Source organism: Mesoplodon densirostris, chromosome 7 (genome assembly GCF_025265405.1).
Source record: "Mesoplodon densirostris isolate mMesDen1 chromosome 7, mMesDen1 primary haplotype, whole genome shotgun sequence".
NCBI classification, from domain to species: domain Eukaryota; kingdom Metazoa; phylum Chordata; class Mammalia; order Artiodactyla; family Ziphiidae; genus Mesoplodon; species Mesoplodon densirostris.
This window is the reverse complement of record NC_082667.1, coordinates 10,335,265-10,351,231: the sequence shown is the minus strand read 5'-3', so window position 1 is coordinate 10,351,231 and position 15,967 is coordinate 10,335,265. Positions and strand designations below refer to the sequence as shown.

At 43.2% G+C, this 15,967-nt stretch overlaps 1 protein-coding gene across 1 annotated transcript in view; it reads left to right on the top strand.

Annotated features, from left to right (window-relative positions):
• FADS2 (fatty acid desaturase 2) overlaps positions 1-15,967 on the top strand; it is a 61,032-nt gene that overhangs the window by 6,439 nt on the left and 38,626 nt on the right. The window lies entirely within an intron of this gene.

Genomic DNA, 15,967 nt, shown 5'->3' with positions numbered 1-15,967 from the left:
TTCCTGAAACATGCTAAATTCATTCTTGAATTAGAGCTTTTGCATATGGCTGTTGCTTCTGCTTCACATGTGATCCACGGATCCTTCCATGACTCGCTCCTTCTCAACCATCTGTTCCCAACTTAAAGTTCATTTCTTTAAATATTCTTTCCATGACTACCACTCTTTCTACGGAAGAGTCTCCCTACTGCTGCTTACTCACGATTTTAACATCCTCTTTGTTTTCTTCTCACGGGAATTGTAATTATTTTATTCTTTCTTTGCTAATTTTCTGTCTCCCTGGCTGAACTATAAGCTTCATAAGGATGAGACTTGTCTTGTTCACTGTTGTATGCCTAATATGTACTCAATACAATTAATTGGATGAATGGATAAAATCAATAAGAAAAAAAAACCCAAATGAGGTGATACCAACAGGAGGTCATAGGATAAAATGTATAGAGAGCCAATAAACATAAGAGGATGCCCAGAATTCGTCCCATAATTTAAAAGGAGGGAGACTGCACTTTTCATATATCAGATTGCCAAAATTTAGAGGTTTGGCCATATCTCTTAACCTTGGTGAGAGTTTGGAAAAACAGGTTGTGGTATGGTAAATCAGTGCAGTGTCTTTTATTTATTTATTTATTTTTGCAGTACGCAGGCCTCTCACTGTTGTGGCCTCTCCCGTTGCGGAGCACAGGCTCTGGACACGCAGGCTCAGCAGCCATGGCTCATGGGCCCAGCCGCTCCGCAGCATGTGGGATCTTCCCTGACCGGGGCACAAACCTGTGTCCCCTGCATCGGCAGGCGGACTCTCAACCACTGTGCCACCAGGGAAGCCCCTTTTTTTTTTTTTGAAAGCATTTGGCAATATCTATCAAATTATAAAAGGCATATATTCATAGACCCAAGAATTCCAGAGATAGATAGACTTGCATAAGAATGCAAATAAATATCCTCCAGAGTGTTTACTGTAGCTTTTTTTTGTGGGGGGGTGGTTGTGCTGTGTGGCATGTGGGATCTTAGTTTCCCAACCAGGGATCGAAACTGTGCCCCCTGCAGTAGAAGCACAGAGTCTTAACCACTGGACTGCCAGGGAATTCCTGATTGTAGCATTTTTTGTAATAGGAAAAATATGGAATAATAACAGCTAACATCTTTGAGTACTCACTGTGTTCCAAGACAGTATCTCATATACTTCACAGAGCAACTTTATGAAGTGGTTTTTATTATTATATTCCATTTTGCAAGTGGGGTAATTAGCTGGCAACTTCCCCAAGGAACCACAGCAAGTAAGTAACAGAGCTGAGAATTTAACCCAGAGCTGCACACTTGATCATTATGCTGTACTATCATTTAGAACCACCTAAATATCTGTTTAAGTAGGGAACAAATTACATAAATATGGTATTTGAACACACTGTGTGTCCCTCCCACCATAAACAATTATAAAACTGAAAAAAATACATGAAGTGACTGTTTTTGGCCATTGCACAATCGGCAGTATGATTCCCCAAGTAAAAAAGAGGCATACAAAGTGAACCTCACTATATTGCTGGCTTTCTGCCTGATGGCACTTTCTGGTGCTGTAATAAGGTGAAATTCAAGGAGAAAACAGCAGAGGTTAATTTAACTTTTTTTTTTTTTTTTTTTTTTTTGGCTTCATTGGGTCTTCGTTGCTGCGCGTGGCTTTCTCTAGTTGTGGCGAGTGGGGTCTACTCTTCGTTGTGGTGCGCAGGCTTTTCGTTGCGGTGGCTTCTCTTGTTGCAGAGCATGGGCTCTAGGCCTGCAGGCTTCAGTAGTTGTGGCTCGCAGGCTCTAGATCGCAGGCTCAGTAGTTGTGGCACACAGGCTTAGTTGCTCCATGGCATGTGGGATCTTCCTGGACCAGAGCTCAAACCCGGGTCCCCTGCATTGGCAGGCAGATTCTTAACCACTGGGCCACCAGGGAAGTCCCTAATTTAACATTTGAAGCTGTTGAGGCAGCTGGGAATTGTAGTTCGGAGTATTAGACAAAAGGGTGTACAGAAAAGGAGCTCCAGAAATTTGCATATGGATCTTCTTAAGTCTTTAGCCAAACACTAAAGACGTAAGTATGTTTAGGGTGAGACCTCACAGGCCTGGCAGAGAACAGCTACTGGGTCTCACAGCACTGGGAAACATAGGAGTTCCTATTAGGTGAAATCAAGAGACATCATTAAATACTCTGAGCATTCATTTGAGACCCCAGAAAGGCCATGCATTAGGAGTAGGGCTACTCTAGCCCTGGACTATGTATCACCGTAGACCTTTCCAATAAAGCTTAAAAATAAACCATAAAAAGAACAACCTATCTGCCAGTAAATTAACTTTGCCAGAACAAGACAAAACATCCTTTAAAGGAAAGCAACAAAATCCTGACACTCAAAAAATTTAGCATTCACAATGTCCAACATAAAACGTAGAATTGCTAGACATGAAAAAAAATTAGGAAAATGTAACCCATAAGCAGAGTGAAAAAAAAGAAAAGCAATAGAAATTTACCCATAGATGACAAATGTTGAAAGAGCAGACAGGTAATTTTAAACAGCTATTCTAAATATACTTAAGGATTTAAAGGAAAAGATTAACATACTGGGTAAGAGATGGAAAAGCTCACTAAAGAAATAGAAACAGTAAAAAAAGAAATGGAAATTCTATTTTTTTAAAATTGAAGTATAGTTGATTTACAATGTTGTGTTAATTTCTGCTGTACAGCCAAGTGATTTGGTTATACACATATATACATTCTTTTTCATATTCTTTTCCATTATGGTTTATCACAGGATATTGAATATAGTTCCCTGTGCTATACAGTAGGACCTTGTTGTTTATCCATTCTATATATAATTGTTTGCATCTATTAACACCAGCCTCCCATTACATTCTTTCCCCACCCGCCCCCCCTTTGCCTTGGGAACCACAAGTCTGTTCTATATGTCTGTATGTTTCTGTTTTGTAGGTAAGTTCATTTGTGTCATATTTTAGATTTCACATATAAGTGATATCATATGGTATTTATCTTTCTCTTTCTGATTTACTTCACTTAGTATGTTAATCTCAACTTGCATCCATGTTGCTGCAAAAGGCATTATTTTGTTCTTTTTTATGGCTGAGTAGTATTCCATTGTATATATGTACCATATCTTCCTTATCCATTCATCTGCTGATGGACAGAAATGGAAATTCTAGATATGAAAAATGTAGCATCTGGAATATAAATTCACCAGGTGGAATTAATAGCACACTGGAAACTAGAGAAGGAAAGATCAGTGAAATTGAAGATAGGAACATAAGAATTATCCAGAGTAATGCTCACAGAGGGGGAAAAAAGGCTGGAAAAAGGAAAAAGAGCAATGGCTACTGGATAATATCAGATGGTCTAACACGTGTATAATTGCAGTCCTAGACTAAGAGGAGAAAAAGACTAGGGTAGAAAAAAATAATTTAAAGAAATAGTGGCCAAAAATGCTTCCAAATTTGAAGAAAAATATCTATTCATTAGATCCTAGAATCTCAGTGAACCACAAACAGGAAAAAAAAAATGCAAAGAAAGTCATACCTAGGCACAGCAGTCAAATTACTAAAGATGAAAAAGAGTAAATCGTGAAAGTACCTGGAGGAGAAATATACATTACAAATAGGTGAACAACAATAAAAATGATCACTGATTTTTCACCAGAAATAATGCTATCAGAAGACAATGAAAAAATGCTGTTAATCTGGGAACTTATGTCCAGTGAAAATATTCTTGAAAAACAAAGGCCTGTGATGGTGGGGGTGGGGTTGAGGGGTGGTTCCAAGGGTATATGGGAATTCTTTGTACTTTTCGCTCAATTTTGCTGTGACACTAAAACTGCTCTATTTTTTTAAAATGAAGGCAAAAAACATATTTTCAGACAAAAAGGCTGAGAGAATTCACCAGTAGACCTGCACTACAAGAAATTAAATGTTAAAGCAAGTTCTTCAGGTCAAAGAAAATGAAGTAAGGTAGAAACTGAGATTTAAACAAAGGAATGAAAAGCACCAGAAATGGTGCATTTGTAGATAAATAAAAAATACTTATTTCTCATTTATTAAATTTCTTTAAAAATAACTATTCAGGGGCTTCCCTGGTGGCGCAGTGGTTGAGAGTCCGCCTGCCGATGCAGGGGACACGGGTTCGTGCCCCGATCCGGGAAGATCCCACATGCCGCGGAGCGTCTGGGCCCGTGAGCCATGGCCGCTGAGCCTGTGCGTCCAGAGCCTGTGCTCCGCAACGGGAGAGGCCACAACAGTGAGGGGCCCGCGTAAAGCAAAAAAAAAAATAAATAAATAAAAATAACTATTCAGGGCTTCCCTGGTGGCGCAGTGGTTGGGAGTCCGCCTGCCGATGCAGGGGACACGGGTTCGTGCCCTGGTCCGGGAAGATCCCACATGCCGTGGAGTGGCTGGGCCCGTGAGCCATGGCTGCTGAGCCTGCGCGTCCGGAACCTGTGCTCCGCAACGGGAGAGGCCACAACAGTGAGAGGCCCACGTACCACAAAAACAAAACAAAACAAAACAAAACAATTCAAAGAAGAAATAATAACACTATATCATGAGGTTTATAATGTAATGTAAGGTTCTTTGGTTATATGTGAAGTGGTATATTAACTCACGGTAGGCTGTGATGAGTTATAGATGTGTATTGTATTCCCTAGAGCAACTATTAAAACAAAGATGTATATCTAAAAAGCTAGTGGAGGAGTTAAAATGAAAAAAGAAAAACAGAGTTTAAAAAAAAACGCAAGGGGCTTCCCTGATGGCGTAGTGGTTGAGAGTCCACCTTCCAATGCAGCGGACACGGGTTCGTGCCCTGGTCTGGGAAGATCCCACATGCCGTAGGGCGGCTGGGCCCATAAGCCATGGCCGCTGAGCCTGCGCGTCCGGAGCCTGTGCTCTGCAACGGGAGAGGCCACAACAGTGAGATGCCCATGTGCCGCAAAAAGAAAAAAAAAAAAAGGGTAATCATAAGAAAGCTGGGATGGCTAAATTAATTAATATAAGATAAAATAGACTTTGAGATAGAGTATTATCAGAGGGAATTCATAATAAGAAAATCATTAATTCATTAAGAAGACATAAAAATCCAAAATTTGTATGAATCTAATAATTGAAATATGTGAAGCAAAAATTGACCAACTAAAAAGAGAAATAGACAAATCCATAATCATAGTATCATAGTTGGAGGTTTTAACACCTCCTTTTAGTAATTTATAAAACAGACCAAAAAATCAATAAAGATATAGAATTTTGAACAATACCATCAACCAGTTTCACCTACTGACATGTATCAAACACTGCATCCAACTACTGAATACACATTCTTTTCAAGAGTACGTTGAACATTCTTCAAGACAGACTATATGTTAGGCCATAAAATAAATATATATCACTAAATATAAAATAAAATTATACAGAGTATATTCTCTGACAACTGTGTTAAATTAGGAGTTGATTACAAAGGAATGTCCAGAAAATCTCCAAATATTGGGAAATTATCATATCACCAGATAATCCATAGGCTCAAAGAAATTGCAAGGAATTAGAAAATATTTTTAGGGGCTTCCCTGGTGGCACAGTGGTTAAGAATCCGCCTGCCAATGCAGGGAACACGGGCTCGAGCCCTGGTCTGGGAAGATCCCACATGCTTCAGAGCAACTAAGCCCATGGGCCACAACTACTGAGCCTGCGTTCTAGAGCCCACAAGCCACAACTACTGAAGCCCACATGCTGCAACTACTGAAGGCTGTGTGCCTAGAGCCTGTGCTCCACAGCAAGTGAAGCCACCACAATGAGAAGCCCGCTCACCGCAATGAAGAGTAGCCCCCGCTCGCCGCAACTAGAGAAAGCCGGCGTGCGCAGCAATGAAGACCCGACACAGCAAATAAATTAATTAATTAATGAAACAAATCTATTTTTTTAAAAAAGAAAATATTTTTAAATGAATGATAATGAAAACATATCAAAATTTATGGGATACAACTAGCAGTGCTTAAAGGGAAATTTATAGCTTTAAATGCTTGTTTTAGAAAAGGTATGAAATCAATGAAATATAAAATACAATTAAAGAAAGTAAATACAATAAAAATTAGTTTTTGGAAAACAATTGATAAATCTCTAGCAAGAATAATGAAGAAAAAAAGAAAATATCTCGGGCTTCCCTAGTGGCGCAGTGGTTGGGAGTCCACCTGCTGATGCAGGGGATACGGGTTCGTGCCCTGGTCCGGGAAGATCCCACATGCCGCGGAGCGGCTGGGCCCATAAGCCATGGCCGCTGAGCCTGCGTGTCCAGAGCCTGTGCTCCGCAACGGGAGAGGCCACAACAGTGAGAGGCCCGCATACCACACAAAAAAAATAATAAATAAATAAATAAATAAATAAATAAATAAATAAAGTTAAAAAATTTAAAAAAAACCCACAACAGTATGGAGGTTCCTCAGAAAACTAAAAATAGAATTACCATATGATCCAGCAATCCCACTCCTGGGCATATATCCAAACAAAACTCTAATCCCAAAAAATACATGCACCCAAATGTTCATTGCATCACTATTCACAATAGCCAAGACATGGAAACAACCTAAATGTCCATCAACAGATGAATGGATAAAGAAGATGTGGTACTATATACAGTGGAATACTACTCAGCCATAAAAAAGAATGAAATACTGCCCTTTGCAGCCACATGGATGCCACTTGAGATCATCATACTAAGTGAAGTAAGTCAGACAGAGAAAGACAAACACTATCTGCAGCCAATCAATCTCCTGGCTTCTCAATGACCTTGAGATAAAGTCTAACTCCTTAACATGACTTGCAAGGCCCTTTTGAGCTATGCTTGCTGCCTCCACCCAACCCCACCCAATCCCGGGCCTTAAATCTCACTCTTCTTGCCTGAAATTCTCCCTTCCATTTCCCCACTTCTTGTCTGTCTCTTGTCTGAACTTCTTTCAGCTCCTCAGAAGCTGCCAAGTTCTATCTGATTTCTGTGCCTACAGGAGTCTCTTCTCACTTCCAGGAACATTTTTGCCATCCCCACTCCTCAGTCCCTTTTCACCTGGCTAATTCCATGCAAAGTTCTGGGCTCTCTGTCACCCTAGAACCTGTATCTCTCCTTAACACTTAGCCCTTGACTCCTTTGTACTTAACTCACTATCTTGCGAGTGTTATGTATTTGCTGTGTCCTCTCCATACTAGGAGCTCCATGGGACCAGGGGCTATTCTATTTAATTATACATATGTTGACACACGCACACACACAGATCTTGTACACACTGCTAATAAAGTTGATTGTTTCTGAGTAGAGAGGATAAGCATTTTTTAAATGTTTTAAAATACTTATCTATATTTTCTGATTTTCATAATAAACATCTCTTGTTTTCCTAATAATTAAAAATAATAACACAATTTCAGACTTACTGTAAAGCTACAGTAATCATAACAGTGTGGAAGTGGCAAAGAACAGACAGATAGATCAATGGGATGGAATAGAGAGTCTAGAAATAGACCCACACAAATACAATCAACTGAACTTTGACAGAGGAGCAAAGGCAATACAGTGGAGAAAAGATAACTTTTTCAACACATGGTGTTGGTACAACTTGACATCCACGTACAAAAAAAAATGATCTAGACACAGACCTTAGACCCCTCACGAAAAATTAACTCAAAATGGATTATAGACTTAAATGTAAAACACAAAACCATAAAACTATAAGGTAACCTGGGAGAACATTTAGATGATCTTGAGTTTGGCAATGGCTTTTTATGTACCACACCAAGCAATGACCCATGAAAGAGATAATTGATAAGCTGGACTTCATTAAAATTAAAAACTTATGGTCCCTGAAAGATACTGTCAAGAGAATGAGAAGACAAGCCACAGACTGGGAGAAAATATTTGCAAAAGACATATCTGATACAGGACTGTTATCTAAAATACAGAGAACTCTCAAAACTCAAAATATAAGAAAACAAATGGGAGAAAATAATTGCAAACCATATATCTGATAAGGAACTCATACAACTTAATAGCAAAAATATATAAGGAACTCATACAACTCAATAGCAAAAAAATCAAATCATGTATCTGTTGGCCATTTGTATACCTTTGTATACGTTCTCTGGAAAAAATGTTTATTCCAGTCTGTATTTTAAAAACCCCCAGTAGCCTTTCTTCCTATGTGTGTCCTTTTCTTTTACACAGAACACTTCACTTCTGACACTCTGCTCACCAAATGTGAAGGGGGTTTCCGCACACCAAGCAATTCTGTGACACCAGCAATTTAGCTCAATTCTGACACTATGTTCCTGGAGATAGCATCAGATCCTACAGGGTAAGGGCTGAGTCCCACCAGACTGTCCCACACACCACCACTTCAGATGCCAGTAGAAAGTTCAGGTGGTTACCTGTGCTTCTGACCCACTGGCTACAAATCAGAGATTCCCACAATGCCTTCCTTGGATTCAATTAATTTGCCAGAGTGGCTCACAGAACTTAGGAAAACAGTTTACTTACTGTTTACCAGTTTATTATAATAGGGTGTGATAAAGGATACAGATGAACATCCAGATGGAAGAGATGTGTAGGGGGCAAGGTATGTGGGAAGTGGCGCCAAGCCCCCATGCCCTGTCCATGTGCACCACTCTCGCCACACCTCCATGTGGTCACCAACCTGGAAGCTCTCCAAACCCCATACTTTTAGGATACTTATGGAGGCTTCCTCACGTAGGCAAGATCAATCATTAACTCCATTTCCAGCTCCTCTCTCCTCTCTGGAGGATGGGGGAATGGGGCTGAAAACTCCAAGACTCTGGTTATGGCTTGATCTTTCTGGTGACCAGCCCTCATCCAGTAGCCCACCCAGAGTCACCTCATTAGAACAAAGGACACTCCTATCACCCAGAAAATTACAAGGGTTTCAGGAACTGGGGACAGAGACCAATAGATATTTTCTATTACCTCACAAGATACTTTGTCCATTTTTAAATTGGATTATTTGATTTTTTGCTATTGAGTTATATGAGTTTCTTATATATTTTTGCTATTAAGTTGTGTGAGTTCCTTATCAGATATATGGTTTGCAATTATTTTCTCCCATTTGTTTTCTTATTTTTGAGTTTTGAGAGTTCTCTGTGTATTTTAGATAACAGTCTGTATCAGATATGTCTTTTGCAAATATTTTCTCCCAGTATGTGGCTTGTCTTCTCATTCTCTTGACAGTGTCTTTCACAGAGCATAAGTTTTTAATTTTAATGAAGTCCAGCTTATCAGTTATCTCTTTCATGGGTCATGGTTTTGGTGTGGTACATAAAAAGCCATTGCCAAACTCAAGATCATCTAAATGTTCTCCCAGGTTATCTTATAGTTTTATGGTTTTGTGTTTTATGGTATATGTATACGATGTAATATTATTTGTCCATAAGAAAGAAGGAAATCCTGCCATTTGTGATATGGATGGAATTTGAGGGCATTATGCTACGTGAAATAAGTCAGTCAGAGGAAGACCAATACTGTACGATCTCAATTATATGTGGAATCTAAAAAAACCAAACTCAGAAACAGAGAGTAGAATTGTGGTAGCCAGAGAGATGGAGAAGAAAGAGTGATGGTGGTCAGAGGGCACACATTTCCAGTTATAAGATGAATAAGTTCTGGGGATCTGACGTACAGCAGCATGGTGACTACAGTTAACCACACTGTACTGTATGTTTGAAAATTGCTAAGGGAGTAGATCTTAAAAGTTCTCACCATATATACACACAAAAAGAACTATGTGAGGTGGTAGACGTATCTTAGTCTATTTGGGCTGCTATAACAGAAATGTCATGGACTGGGTAGCTTGTAAACAACAGAAATTTATTTCTTACAGTTCTGGAGGCTAGGAAGTCCAAGATCAAGGTGCTGGCAGATTGGGTGTCTGGCGAGAGGGTTCACTTCCTAGATGGCTGTCTTTTTGCTTTAACTTCGCATGGTGGACGGGTCAAGGACTTCTTGTATAGGACACTAATCCCATTTATGAGGGCTTCACCCTCATGACCTAATCACCTCCCAAAGGCCTCATCTCCACACATATAACACTGGGGATTAGATCTCAACAGATGAACTTGAGGGAGACACAAATATTCAGTGCATAGTATACTGTATGATTCCAATTATACGACATTCTGGAAAAGGCAAAATTATGGAGGCAGTAAAAGGCCAGGGGATAGAGGGGAGGGAGGGGTGAATAAGTAGAGCATAGAGGATATTTAGGGCAGTGAAACTATCTTGTATGATACTGTAGTGGTAGCTACATGTGTCAAAACCCATAGAATGTATAACACAAAGAGTAAACCCTAATGTAAACAATGGACTTTGGGTAATGATGGGTAATGATGTGCCAATATTGGTAATCAGTTGTAACAAATGTACCGCTGGTAGGGGATGTTGATAATGGGGGAGGCTGTGTGTGTGTGGACATATAGGGGGTATACGGGAACTCTCTGACCTTCCTACTCAATTTTGCTGTGAACCACAAACCACCCTAAAGAATAAGTGTATTAATCATGATTATGTTGGAAAAAGAAGAACAGTTTGTTCTTTGAAGACAAAAATAAAGGTGTTTTTGTTAAAAAAAAAAAAAAGAAGAAGTGTATTAAAAAAATTAATGAAAGAGACCTTAAAATTCAAAAACCAACTGTCAGAGGTAATCCCACCCTGAGTCAAAATGCTAGGTGGTGTCTGAAAGTACCCACTTTCTAAATCTGGGATATGAGCAAGTTATGTGAACACTCCAGGGCTTGATCTATTTTCTGCTTGAAAATAAAGAGTTGGGCAAGATCAGCGGTTCTCGTGCTTTTGAGTTTTTCATGAAGTAAATTAAATATGGAAATGAGTGTAGAGTTGTCCACTTTTCATTTTGTGAAATAAACATATTTTCAAAACTCCACCATCTACGGTTACCATTTCATTATTAAAAAACATTTTAGGACATAATTTTTAAAAAGGCAGTCACTTTAATTGAATATCCTTAGTTTTATGAAAAACTCTACATTTTCCTTTATTTTTCTATTTTTTCCACTAACTGCTGAAAACTCTATGCTATCTGGAACCAGTTTGTGGACCAGTACTTGGAATGACTAAATGATGTCTTCCAAACCTAATATTCTGAGGCTTGATGCACAAGTAGGTTGGTGTGGCAGAAGTGTCCAAAGTGCTGGTCCTAAGCAAACAGTGAACAATAACCATCAGGGCTGAAGTCCCTGATATATATGCTGAGCATATTATTGCTAATGCTTAAAACAACCCCATGGGGTAGGTATCATTGATGCAAAAAACTGAGGCTTCGAAAGACAGAGTAACCTGTCAGAGTCCAGCTATAGTAGTTGCAGCACCAGGACACATACCCAAGCCGGTCTTGACTCCAAAGCCCACATTGTTTCTGCCTTCAGATTCTGGTTTTCTGCCTAGCATGCTCTTTTCTTCTGGTAGCAACATTCTCCTCCTCTGAAAACGGCTCCTTTCTGTGGTGCTCCAAGGACAATGGTGCTTCAAGGACAAGGACAACCCTGTCTGAAAAACTTTCACCATTACACCCCCTACTGGACTCTTAATCGGCCTCCCCATAATGTTGCTCTGCTTACAAAATCCCTGAGCCCACCTGGGCAAAGGGGCCTGTCCCAAATAAGGAAAGGCTTATGGCCTGTCCCACTCCCACCCTTACGAAGGAAGGTATATGTGCCTCGACCAATCAGTAACCAAATTTTTTTTTTTTTTTTTTGCGGTACGCAGGCCTCTCACTGTTGTGGCCTCTCCCGTTGCAGAGCACAGGCTCCGGACGCGCAGGCTCAGCGGCCATGGCTCACGGGCCCAGCCGCTCCGTGGCATGTGGGACCTTCCCGGACCGGGGCACGAACCCGTGTCCCCTGCATCGGCAGGCAGACTCTCAACCACTGCACCACCAGGGAAGCCCAGTAAACGAAATTTTTACCTTGGACCATTCCTTTGTTTCGCTGGCTATAAAAACTGATGCATAGCACATGTTCGGGCTCCACTCTTCCAAACTACTAGGAAGAAGATGTCTGTGCTGGCAGCGACCATTCCCTTTAATAAATTCTATCTTCTTCACATTCTGCCTTATGTCTGGAAATTCTTTTCCAGCCCGTGTTCGGACCACATTTGGTGGCCAGTACGGGGATCTCTTTCCCTACCTCCTGTCCTCATTCCTTGGGACCCTCTGTGAACAGGCAAGTTGCTGTGGAAGCAAAGGAGGAACTCTGGCCAGGGCCACATCCTGGTGTGTTCCAAAGGCTCCAGGGCTCACTTCGCCCCAGTAACTGCCACCCAGAACAGGTGAGGATCCCTCTATCTCCCTTCCGACTGAGGACTGGGCCTATTAGTATGGTGTGGGCATGGGCCAGGCATTTAAAAGCCATTAGGGCGCCAGCCACTGGAAGACTCCTGTGAAAGGATAAGGGGGTCACGGAATGGACCAGGCTATTAGAGCGTCGGCCCCAGCAAGACAACTTCTGAGCAACGTGAGGCACATCGTGGACGAAGAAAAACACAAAGCCCACAGTCCCTTGGCCACCAACTCCTCAGTAGGGTTAGAAGGCAGACTCCTCAGTCCTCTTTTCTGTTGCTTCTGTTTCTTTCTCCTCGGCTCCGACTGACTCCAAAGGACCTCGCCGCCTCTAGATCGTCCCAAGAGCTCCTTCCCATCCCTGAGAGTCTTCTCATGGTGCGTCAATTCCCAGCTGGCTTGCGGGGATTCCCCTCTCTATACACTGGTGCCCTGGCCGCACAGTTTCTCACTGCTCTGGCCACCTCCCAAGGTCGGACGGGACTTTTGGGATGGTCGGCCTTTTTATGCCTTAGTCGCACGGAGATGTCACTAAGACAAAGAGGGAGGCCTTTTTGCCCATCAGTGATTCTCAGTACCCCCATTCTGCGGCATTGGGGCTAAGTATAGGTTCAGGCAGGTCTATCCCCTTAGACTCACCTCTTAGTTGTATTCTCAGGAAATGGAAGGAATTTGACCCAGACAATCTCAAAAGGAAGAGGCTCATATTCTTTTGTAACACGGCTTGGCCCAAGTACAAACTGGGGGACCAAGAATGATGCCCTCTTAATGGACACTAATCATATCACCAGCCTCCAGCTTGATCTCTATTATCAGAGGCTGGGAAAGGATTCCAAGGTTCTGTACATCAGGGCTTCAAGGCCCTCAGTCGGAATCCGAACCTGAGGGACTCCTGTCGCATGTTTCTCTCCAACACCACTTCAATGCCTCGTCCTCTCCCCTCTCCTCCTCCTTCAGCTTCACTACCTCGTCCCTCCCCATCTCCTCCTGCACCACATATCTCGGATGAGCGTTCTTTTTTTTTTTTTTTGCGGTACGCGGGCTTCTCACTGTTGTGGCCTCTCCCGTTGCGGAGCACACGGAGAGCCGCTCCGCGCCATGTGGGATCTTCCCAGACCGGGGCACGAACCTGTGTCCCCTGCATCAGCAGGCGGACTCTCAACCACTGCGCCACCAAGGAAGCCCTTGGATGAGCCTTCTTGTTCCCCATCTCACCAGCCTCTTCCCCAACCTGCTGCTCCCCAACCCCCACCTCTCTACCCGCAAGCAGACCTTCCCTCCCCTCCCCACCCCACACTAGGTCATGAGCAGCCCAACGCTCTGAATCGAGTCTCAACATGGTTCCCCTACGAGAGGTCGCTAATGGAGACCGAGGTGCTATCAGGGTTCATTTCCCCTTCCCCATGTCTGATCTCTCATATTCAAGGGAAACTGGGCCCCTTAGCCAGGACCCCTCCACCTTCATCAGGGAATTCCAGGCCCTAACTATAGCCTTTGACTTAACCTGGCCAGATATTCCTGTGTCCTAACTACCTGCAGCATCACGAAAACAAGGCCGGGACCGGGGCCTTGACTCAGGCCTGGGCAGGTGAGGCACACGCCCGAGATCCTAATGAGAAGCGAGCGGGGGAAGAGACAGTCCCACGGGCAGACCCAGGATGGAGATACCAGGCAAATGAAAATGGGCCAGCAGGAGGGCTCACTAGGAGAAACTTCATGACTACATATCTACTAGAACGTATGAAAAAGCCAGTCATCAAACAGGACAATTATAAGAAACTCAGAGAAGTTACCCAGGAACGCTTGGAGAATGTGGCCCTTTTTCAGGCCTGATTAGTAGAGGCTATGAGGAAATACACCAACCTAGACCCTGAGACTCCTGAAGTTCAGGTTATATTGCAGTTCACTTTATAAGCCAGGCATCGCCATGCATAAGACAGAAATTATGGAAACCAGAGCAAGGGCCACAGACCCCATTTTCTGTCCTATTGACAGGGCTTTAAGGTCTTCAAGAATAGGGAGGAAGGGCTTCCCTGGTGGCTCAGTGGTTGGGAGTCCGCCTGCTGATGCGGGGGACACAGGTTCGTGCCCCGGTCTGGGAAGATCCCACATGCCGCGGAGCGGCTGGGCCCGTGAGCCATGGCCGCTGAGCCTGCGCGTCCGGAGCCTGTGCTCTGTAGCGGGAGAGGCCACAACAGTGAGAGGCCCGCGCACTGCAAAAAAAAAAAAAAAAAAAAAAAAAAAAAAAAAGAATAGGGAGGAGGCTTCTAGGAATAGAAGAGAAAGAGAGAAGGAAACATTAACACGACATGCTCAATACACGGCTCTTGCCATTACTCAGTCCCTCCCACAGCAAGGACTCATGACAGCCCATCTCCGGTCGCAGAAACCACAGCTGACCTGCTACCAGGGGCGCACAGTGAAGAACGGCCACACCCCACCACCCGACACCCCATGCCCTGTCATCAAAAGGGCCACTGGAAGAGGAGTTGTCCCTGCCACCCTCAAGCTGGTAGGCCAACACCACACCACCCAACACCTGGGGTATTTCGGGTCCCAGCCCCCCAGCTGAGGTCAAGGCCAAGGGCCCCTGTTGGTGGTAGTTGACTACCAGGAGTGAGAACGGGATTACGCTCAAGATCTGGGGCTCCTGGATGAGGATGACTGAAGGTGCCCAAGTCTCAATCTACAGGCCCCTATGTTTCCCAGAAGACCGGAGGAGCCCCAGGTATCCCTGGATGTGGCAGGGGCTACTATAACCTTTCAAAGTGACACAGCGGCTACTTATTCAGCCCCAACCTCCTTCTCTGGTCCCACTCGCTGTTCCTTGATCCTCCTAACAGGGATGGGAACAGGCTCAGCTGGACTCTTAAACTCTATTTTCATTGCCCTACAGCTCTCTCTTGAACTTACACAACAGACTGCCAACCTCGCAGCTCAACTCAACATGCTACAAGACAAATACTTTCTCTGCAGGAGTAGTTTTACAAAATAGAAGAGCTCTGGACCTCCTAAAGGCTCATCAGGGAGGGACTTGTGCAACATTAAAGGAGGATTGCTGTTCTTTGGTCAACCATCCGGGCAAGGTCCAGCCCAGTCTTCGGGCCATGTATTTTTAACCTTCTTGTTAAGTTTGTCTCTTCCAGAATACAACAAATAAACCTCCAAATGGTGATGCAACAAGAATACCAGACAGGGCTTCCCTGGTGGCCCAGTGGTTAAGGATCTACCTGCCAATGCAGGGGACTCAGGTTCAATCCCTGGTCCGGGAAGATCCCACATGCCATGGAACAACTAAGCCCGCGAGCCACAACTACTGGGCCCATGTGCCACAACTACTGAAGCCCGCGTGCCTAGAGCCTGTGCTCTGTGACAAGAGAAGCCACCACAATGAGAAGCCTGCACACAGCAATGAAGACCCAATGCAGCCAAAAATAAATAAATAAATTTATTAAAAAGAAAAAAAGAATACTGGACAGTCAACACTCATACAACCCTTGAACAAGCCACCATCTCTTTCCATGGGGCCCACACTGCTCCCTAGATGCACCCTGACAGAGAGCAGGCAAGGGATCCCAGGGCCCCACGACCCCCTCACT